The sequence below is a fragment of the Tauraco erythrolophus genome, chromosome 18 (genome assembly GCF_009769465.1).
Source record: "Tauraco erythrolophus isolate bTauEry1 chromosome 18, bTauEry1.pri, whole genome shotgun sequence".
NCBI lineage: Eukaryota > Metazoa > Chordata > Aves > Musophagiformes > Musophagidae > Tauraco > Tauraco erythrolophus.
This window is the reverse complement of record NC_141482.1, coordinates 12247005-12256228: the sequence shown is the minus strand read 5'-3', so window position 1 is coordinate 12256228 and position 9224 is coordinate 12247005.

The following is a 9224-nucleotide window of genomic DNA, read 5'->3' as shown; positions in this document are numbered from 1 at the left end:
CTCCTCCCAGTAGCTAAATCCTCTCCAAATAAGCCTATATATCTTACTCACAAAGGACATTTTGTTAAACCAGCTATGCAATAGCTACCTTCGTAATGCTGTATTTACAAACTTGCAGCTTGTACTTAGATAAATTATGGTTTTATAACATAAAAATACTTTTGGAGGTCTGTACATGAACTAATAATTCAAATGAGATGCTCATTAAATGCATACAGTTGTGACATAAACGTTGTCGGCATGTTCGAATGTTCCAGGCATGATCAAGTATTAATCAGCACATAAACAGTTACACTTCTAAGATGATACACAAACAGGCCTGGCCGGCTGCCTCGCCTTCAATTCCCTCTGCAGTCAGTGGAGGAGACTTCTCCAGGGGTTAGTTCAGCAGGCAAAATTCCTCCCTGTTTCTAAGGGTCGTTGTGTTTTGTTGTCAGCTACTGCGTGGACATTCACGGGTAAACATTTGAGGAACTGGAAGTGCATCTTGGAGAACATGGCGTCTCCTTTGGGATGTCCCCGTTGAGATGCTGTGAACTGGGGCAAGTCTGGGGTAGCACAGCTGCATCTCACATAAACCATACATGTGGCAGGACCTTTTCTTCAGCAGACCGGTTTCCCATCCCCATGTCAGAGTGAGGCTCCTGGGACTCAAATCAGCAAAGCTACATGTTTCTCCAGGACCCAAAGATGTCAACGGCAAGAACAGGGAACAGCCTTGTGCTGACTTTGGAGGGCAGGTGGAGGACAGGGAAGGCAATTCCTGCCCTACGTTTATGCCCAAGAATGAGATTTGTGTGTGCAAAAGTTTTTTTTTTTCCACTTACATGGTATGGAAACTTGACCAGACGAAATGACCTGAAGTCACGCCAGGGGAGGTTTAGATTGAGTATTAGGAAACATTTCTTCACTGGAAGGGTTGTCAAGTGTTGACACAGGCTGCCCAGGGCAGTGGTTGAGTCACCATCCCTGGAGGTATTTAGAAGATGCATAGACATGGTCCTTAGGGACATGTTTAGCGGTGGACTTGGCAGTGCTAGGTTAATGACTGGACTTGATGATCTTCAAGGTCTCTTCCAACCCAAATAATTCTATGATTCTATGAAATGTACTAAACTTAGCAAGTGTTCTGGTACCGCATGCTGTAAGAACTCCTCCAAGACCACAGATCCTTTCAAGGTGGTGATGGGATTAACACAATGTAAAAAGTTACAAGACAACATCACATACGTATGCAATGTATGGAACGAACACTTGAGAAAGCTCCCACCTCCTCCTGTAGCACGTCAACCACCACTGGGCTGCAGCAGCACTGCATGGTTAGACACAGCCCCACAACTCTGCACGACAGATGGGCTATGCTGACTAAACTTCCCTATGAAAGCCTCATCAGGAGCCTCTTTGTCCTGTTTCTCCTAATATACTTCCGAAAGAAAAAAAAAAGCCATGAAAAAGCTATTTGCATAAATATCATAACTTTTATTGTTCTGTTCACAGTTTTTGGAGAAAGATTCCTAAATTACAGAGTTATTCCCTCTTCCGAATTTGTGCCTTTTCCCAATTTGAGTTTGCCTGGCTTCGAATGCCGGTGAATGATTCTTGTTGTGTTGCTCTTTGCAAGATCAGATTGCTGCAGTGTTCCGCGTTTTCTCCCCGTGAAGGTACTTGTGCACTGTAATCAAGACATTCTCAATTTTGGGAAACTCAGCCAACTGAGTTTTCTCTCTCACCCTCTCTAAGGCATTTTCACACTCCGCCAGTAATTTTTGAATCTTTTTTTTTTGCACCCATTCCAATTACTCAGCTTCTCTTTTAAAATGTAAATATCCAAACTGCATCCAAAATTCCCAACTCTCACAGCTGAGACATACAGAATTATAATCACTTACTGCTAACGGTAATTAAAAACAAGAACACATTCTTATTCATTAGTCTTCCACCCTGGGATTGCACTGGGAATGCATGTAGAGCTCTTACTCTGGTCCTGAGTAGGGGTATTTTTGTCATGTTAACAAAAATCAGTAGTGATTTGGATCTGTTTTCACCAGTCATCTGGAACCACTGAATCGCATCGGATCCCAGCAGAACCCTTCTATGAGCATCCCTATTTCATTATGGTTCTCTTTGAACGACCTTTAAAAGGTGTGATTGTCAGAAAACACCAAGCTCTGCAGGGCACTCTAATCCCAAAGAAAACTGAAAAACAAAGACAGAATGAAATGACTTACATCATGGTCCTTCACTAACATTCACCTCCTTTTTCATCCCTTTCCTGGAGGTGTCAAGCCAGCGACTACTTCACCAGGGCCTCCTGTCCTGCTCACCATCAGCAGGCCAGAGACTGCCCCAGGCATCTCCCTTACAAGTACTGATACAAGGTTTCCAGACCCACTGAGTTTAAACATGTTAATTTCTAATATCAAGCATTGCTAATGAATGACATCACCTTTACAGTTCTCTTACATCATCACTAGCAGTTTTACCACCTGCCTCTAGCAATGGTCCTTATCCTACCGCAAAGACTTCCTCTGAACTTTATCACCCTCTCCAAGCACTCCAACCCATACATTTTTCTGGTCCTTTGGCTACTGCTCTCCTTATTTTCTACACATTGTGACTCTCATTTTGAGTTGCTGCTTCCCTTTATTCTTGTTTCTTTTATATTACTTTACATCTAACTTTTCCCTTCATTTCACCACTGAAACAGGATGGGTGGTTAGCGAAAGTTGTCCCCCTTCTTGATTGCAAAATTGTGGGGTTTTTGGCTGTTTAATAGCTTTCACTTAGAAAACTGCTGATTATAATTCAGTTTTCCATCTAGTTTCTTCTTCACTACCAGATCTGATACGAAATTTGCTCAGCTACACCCCTTTGAAGCACCAATTACATTTATTAGCAGTCTGCATGGCTGTATGCCTAGCTCGAATGTTACCAGGATTCCACGGTAACCACCAACTTCTAGTTCGACATTCCATTTATTTTTATCTGACATAAACAAGACAAAACCAAGTAAGTTCATGTTTCATGTCTAACGCTGCATCAGAAAAAACAGGTCTAGCACACAGATAGCAAACATTAGTCCTGACTACTGGATTGCTTTCAACTGTAAAATAAATATATATCTTTTTATTGTGCCTGTGAAGGAAAACCAAGCTCGTACTTGGTTACTTCATACCACCTGAAAGTCAGTAACAGGCACATGTGTCTTGGAAAACTCTTCCCCATTCACTTCTTATATAATACTTCCCAAAAGTTTAATCTTTTTTTAACTACCCCAAAAAGCAGAGAAAAAGAAAAAAATAATCTCAAACACTGAAAATATTTACTAGCTTCCTGCACCGGGTCTGGGCATGAAAGCCTTTCATACCTTCTTTAGTATCATAAGCTACTCAGACAAGTTGCCTTTGCAATTTTCTGCTTCTCTAGCAGGCACAAAAATGTAAAGCATGAGCTGAGTTTGCCAGACAAACACAGTCATGGGTCTGATCTCGTTTTCACAGCTCAATTAACAGTAACTTATTTTTCCAATTAGCCGACTTCATCCCCGTGTTTAAAAAGTGCCTTGGAATGTATTTTGCATTCTAGATTTCCCAAGCAATTCTTCAACTGAAACAAAACACATAAAAAAAGCTTTAAAACACTTTTGGATATATTAACGGAATTGAGCTAGTGCTTCATCTGACAAACAATCCACATCGGCTAGAAAAGCATGCTATTTACTGTAAATAAACATGCTGCACTGAAACAGCAGAAAAAAGCCAGAGACAGAAAGGAAATGGTCAACAAGACTCATTGCTCCCAACTCCATGTAGAGCGAAGAGGAAGAAGGAACAAATTCGAGTAAAGAGGAAGCAGAAAAGTCAGTGGTTTGGTTACCCTAAAATGGGAAAAGGCATCTGGGACCAGAGTTAGAGATGTGAAGGGGCTGCTCTGCCAGGCTGCCCGGGTGCAGCCACAGAGCGTTCCCGAGGGCCCGAAGCCCACCGCAGGGAAGAGCGAGACTGGAAGGGTGATGGGAAGAAAGAGACCGAGATGGAAAATAAATAGGCAGCAGAGAAGAAAAGCCAATTAAAAATGCTCAGTTGAACATCGGTTTCTTTGCCAAAAAGCAAGCAGTGAAGAACAAGGATGACTTGGATTGAACCAAAGGGCTGAGGGAGGGAATAAAGTGAGATTTGACAGCTCAGGCAGAATAGATCAGAAAAGAAATTGGGCAGGACAGTCTGCAGCCTTCACAGAACTGAAGCAAAAATTCCTGCCTCCACTCACACTTGTGCGTGGCCTCTCAGTGAAATGTAAAAACAGAAGTTGCTGCTTCAGCTCAGTTACTCACCACCACATCGGCTGCTTCGGTCAAGAATGGGTGTTCGTACGCAGAACACAACAGGATTCACTCCTGACACACACATGGGTTAAACCTAATACCATGATGGTGTTCTTTAAGTTCAACTTTTAAAAATCTCATTAATGATACATATCTTAAGAGAACTTAGGACTACGCAAGGTCAGGCACACAAAGCTGGGCAGTTTCAGACACCTTCTGGGCAGCCTCAGCTCACTTTTTGACCAAGAACTGAAGGCTTCATCAGATACTGCAACATACTTAGAAGAAGTGCCCAAACTAACAGTGCACAGGCAAACTTGGTTTTGCCATTCCCTAGCTTGAGTGCTTCAGTCTGGTAGTTGTGTATGGATAATTGTGTGTGGGAATTCTGCCAACTCAAACATGAGGGAGTTCAAGAGGCTTTTCTAATCTTGTGAGTTTATCCACTGAAGAAAAAGATTTGATTAAAAAAATGAAGTACGGCTAAACTGGGAACAATACTTTACTACGGGCTGTTCTTCAGTTCTTCATAGGCACTTTGAAATCTTGAAAAAAAATAATCACAAAATTAGTAACTTATTAAATAAGAATGAAATGTACTGATGCAGAAACATAAACAGAAATGCCAGATGTATAATGTCAACTTGTAATACGTGGCTTAATTCTTCTAAATTCATTTGTTTTCTTAACTTCTTTTGTTTTGTCATCTGGAAAAGGCCATTTTCTAATGACAGACCATAGGCGAAAAGATGTAAAGTTCAAGTTTGCTTCAAGGAAAAGCAGCCTTGTTTCTGTACTTGTAGACTCAGAGTTCCTTTTTGTAGTTTGCACTCACAGAAGCTTCAGGATAAACTCAGGCCTGGTCTGAGAGGCAAAAAGATCTACCTCGAAGTTCAGTGAAGTTTTCAAAAGTTTTACTCCTCAAACTACAAATGTGAGAGTTCTGTAAAAGGAAGTGAAGCCACAGGAAATGGCCGAGTAAGTGACAGGCATATAGTCATTTTGGAAGTGTGCAAGTGCATGATTATTAGAATATTGCATGTAAGAGATTTCTGGCTGGCACTTACTTATGTTATTTTTAAAAATAATCTACATTTATCCAGTAAAAAAAACAACCCATTAATAAAGCAAACAGATTTTATAGTCAAGCAGATTTAAGTAGTGAAAACACACAATTACTTTGTTCTCTGAAGCTAATCAAAGTAACAGCACAATGAGTAATGTCACTTTTGCACTGACACCCATTAGACAAAATGATTCAGTATACATGAAGTTATCAGCATAATATAAAGAAATATTAATTGGACATAGTCAAAGAATCTGCATTGCCCTGCTTGAACAATCAATCCCACTATTTCTCTAAGTGTAGCAGATGATTTACACTAGCAGTGTATCCCATTGTCATCTTCTAATCAAGTCCATCTAGAGAACTAGGTTTTGTTATACAAGCAAGCAGCCTTGCTCAGTAGTTGCTTTTCTTTCTAAAATGCCTAAACATTGGTTTATACAAATATTTTCTAATCAGTAAATTAAATCTGTAGACATGTATCTGATTACAAAGAATAGTAACTTCCACCTAGGGCACTGAACTAGTCACACTCCTATACAGATGACTTTCTTCTTTTTATATTAGTGTTTCTGACAAAGAAAACCCCAAACAACTCAAATATATACAACTGAAATTCACTCACCACCTGTCCCTTCTCAACTTGCTCACTTGAGGATTTGAGTCATGAATGCTAACTCATTTTCAAACAATGAAAAAGCTGCTCTCCAACCCCGAGCTGCTCTGGTGCTGCTGTGAAGTACTATTGCAGCTGTAACGCAGCCACAACAAACATGAAGTTCAGAGTGCTTCTTTTACATATTCTTTAATTTCAAACCGAGGGATTTCGGTTGTGTTCTTTTTTCTGTTACTTTATATAGAAAAGAGAACTCAGGATATGGCATTTTGGGACATCATGTAGAGCAAGAAAAGTATAGTTTCAAAAACTTAGACTACTACAGTTAAGTCACTATTTTGCCCAATTAAGGAGGTGTTCCAATTAAGAGATGAAAGTGTCAACACATTTCCTAAAGAAATAGAATGACACTCATCTTGCATTAGGCAACTGCAACATCAAGTATCTTAAGACATTAAAAATCCGTTTTCGTGTGCATACCACTATGTAAATATACTGACTGTGAAATCAAGATTCTAATAAGAATTGCGAGTTTACTTGTGCAGCAACTAGAAACCCTTTATAGTTTATTGGTGAGAAGAAACTCTAGTGATTTGCAAAGTGAGGTTCCAACTTTATCCCACTAACAGCATTTCAGGACAAAAAGCGACATGGAATGCCACCATCAAGCTATTACACTCCTGCATTTTTAGAAAATTACATTATGGTACATCAATCCCTCTCAACATGACACACAGGGTATTATCTTGCTCTTTGATCCCTAAGGCTACTGAGCAGTAACCTGAAGCTGGGTGCCCAGCTGGCATATGCAATTGTTCCAGCTGTGCCTTCACAGCTGACAACTGCAGAGCGATAGTTACCATCATATTTACTTTAAGACGTGGGTAACTACATGAATATAGTAGAAACCATTTTCCATTCATTTCCCAGTAGCAGGCTTCAAGACATTTTAAACATCTAATCATACCAAATTTGCCCAAAGAGTGTAGACAGGAGCGTAAAGCTCCACAAAATGAGGACTACCTAGGCAGCCCCTACTGGCTCTTACAAAAATTAACAACAAATGTATATGCAAGTGGGCATCTTAAAATAACAGTAAGGACAATAATTAGATTAAGTAATAACTTGATTTCTACTGTCATGTATCAATTACAGTTGCCTAATATCCGGCGTTGTATGAGGGCACCTGACAGTAATCTGATTTAGAAATTCATGCATAACTTCCTAAGATATACAATGCCCTCCAGAATAATTCACTTTCTATGAATACTTAATGAAAACATTTGCTCTGGTGTTATTGTTTAAGGAACAACTTACAAAAGATCCAGGTGGCTTAAGAACATCCATCCAATATATTTTTGAAACGTATCTACAGACTGGCCTTTCAGGAACCTTGGAAGAAAAAACATCCTTAGTTTTCTTCCTACTGTATATGAAAGAAGGGTCCGGTCGAACAGACAGGTAGTAAGAATTCCATTGGTCAGTCACTTTTTTATAAGCTCAGCAAAAGCAAAGCACTATCCAGACAAGTGTGTGCTACGGTCTGTTCAGGCTGTTGCCAGAAATGATTAGGAAAGACCTCAGAATTTTGTTAAGTTCTAAAAAGGAAGCAGTCAATTTTAAGAGTCTTATTTAGGACTGATGGTGTGGGTCAGCCCCAACTGCAGACTGCAGTTGCCAAAAGGGTCCTTTGTGTGTCGGGCCTCCGTGAGCACGCTGGTAAGGAGGCATCTAGCAGAGCACGAGAGTGTTTGCTGGGATCTCTGTAATTCTGGCGTGCGAACAACAGGAACAACCTCGCTCACAAATGACTTAAAGTTCCAAGTTGTCACAAATCACTAAGAAGTGACTACTGAACATTGGAAGGACAGACATTCTGCTGGCTTTCCCCTTCATCCAGGAGCTGCCTGTGCCAGCAAAGTCAACTGTGGCAGCTAACAGTGTGTGTAAAATTTGCCTGGAACACTACTACAGGTACACTCACAAGAGACCAGCTTAAAGCTTTGATCCTCTGCCTCTACCTTGCAAAGACAGTGATTTTATTTTTTTTAAAACCAAACTTTTCTGAGGCTGTTTTTCAGCAGAACAAAGGGCTCTAAAAAATTTGATCTCTTATTTTTTTAAAGCACATTAGGAATTCAGTTCTTCTGATAACATATTTTTAGTGAGATCAAGATAGTTACAGCCTCTTAAAAAAATACTGCATAGCTCAGTCTCCCTTCAGTAAAGGTTTTCTCAAATACATTCAAAGCCATGAACACTAATTTTGTAACATCACTTACAACCTTGTTTTTCTGAAAAGGTTTTTTTAAAACATTTAATGTAAAAGTTTTCATCAGCTTCTACTACACAGAAAGTATCTCTTTCTTGATCAGTTCAGCCCAATTTGTCACACTGAACTCACTGCTGCATTCTTTCCAGCTCATCTCCCATCTTCCCTGCCCTTTACAGGCATACTTTAATAGCTTTGTCACTTCCATCCCGAGCAGACAAGGCACCAGCGTTTTAAAATGCTAATTTCTGTTGAATCTTCTAGAAGTGGTTCCAGAGTTGTGTTCATAAGCTGAACACACCAGTTAACATTTTTTGCTCCTATTTTCTCATTAAACCTCACATAAAATTTCACTTATTTGCACTTGCAAAGCAGGAAACCCTTGAGACATAAGTGGAACAAACGAAAAGGTCAATGAGTGTAGCAGAGAGGCTGCAGGCCAAATAGCTTTCTCAAGAAACTACAGGAATAATAAAGGAATGAAAGAAGTCACTTTTAAAAGATGTATCTTAATCCTAAAAGGTGTTACAAAAACTTTTTTGTCACCGATGGTTTTTGGACCTAAGAATATATGGGAATTTACCTGCTCAAAAGCTATTTCATCTACTGAAGTTCAATACGTTAAAACACACTGAGTTTATGTATTTTGTACTAAAAGTACACTTAGAAACAAAATTACTTTAACCTTGCTTTCGAAATGCTATCAAGCATCTTAACTGTGGAACCCAACTAAACCAAAAAACGGGAAGTTAGTTACCTTGCACCTCAGCAGTCAGCACAGTTACTCGGAACAATACTTATGTATATGAGGTTCATGACGGGGTTTGTTTGGATTGATTTTAAAATTAGGCTGGAAAAAAACAGAATCATCCTGAAACAAGGCTGCAAGTTTCCTTATGCCATAAACAAACTAAGTTGACAGAGAATACTGTTTCCTCCCCCCCTC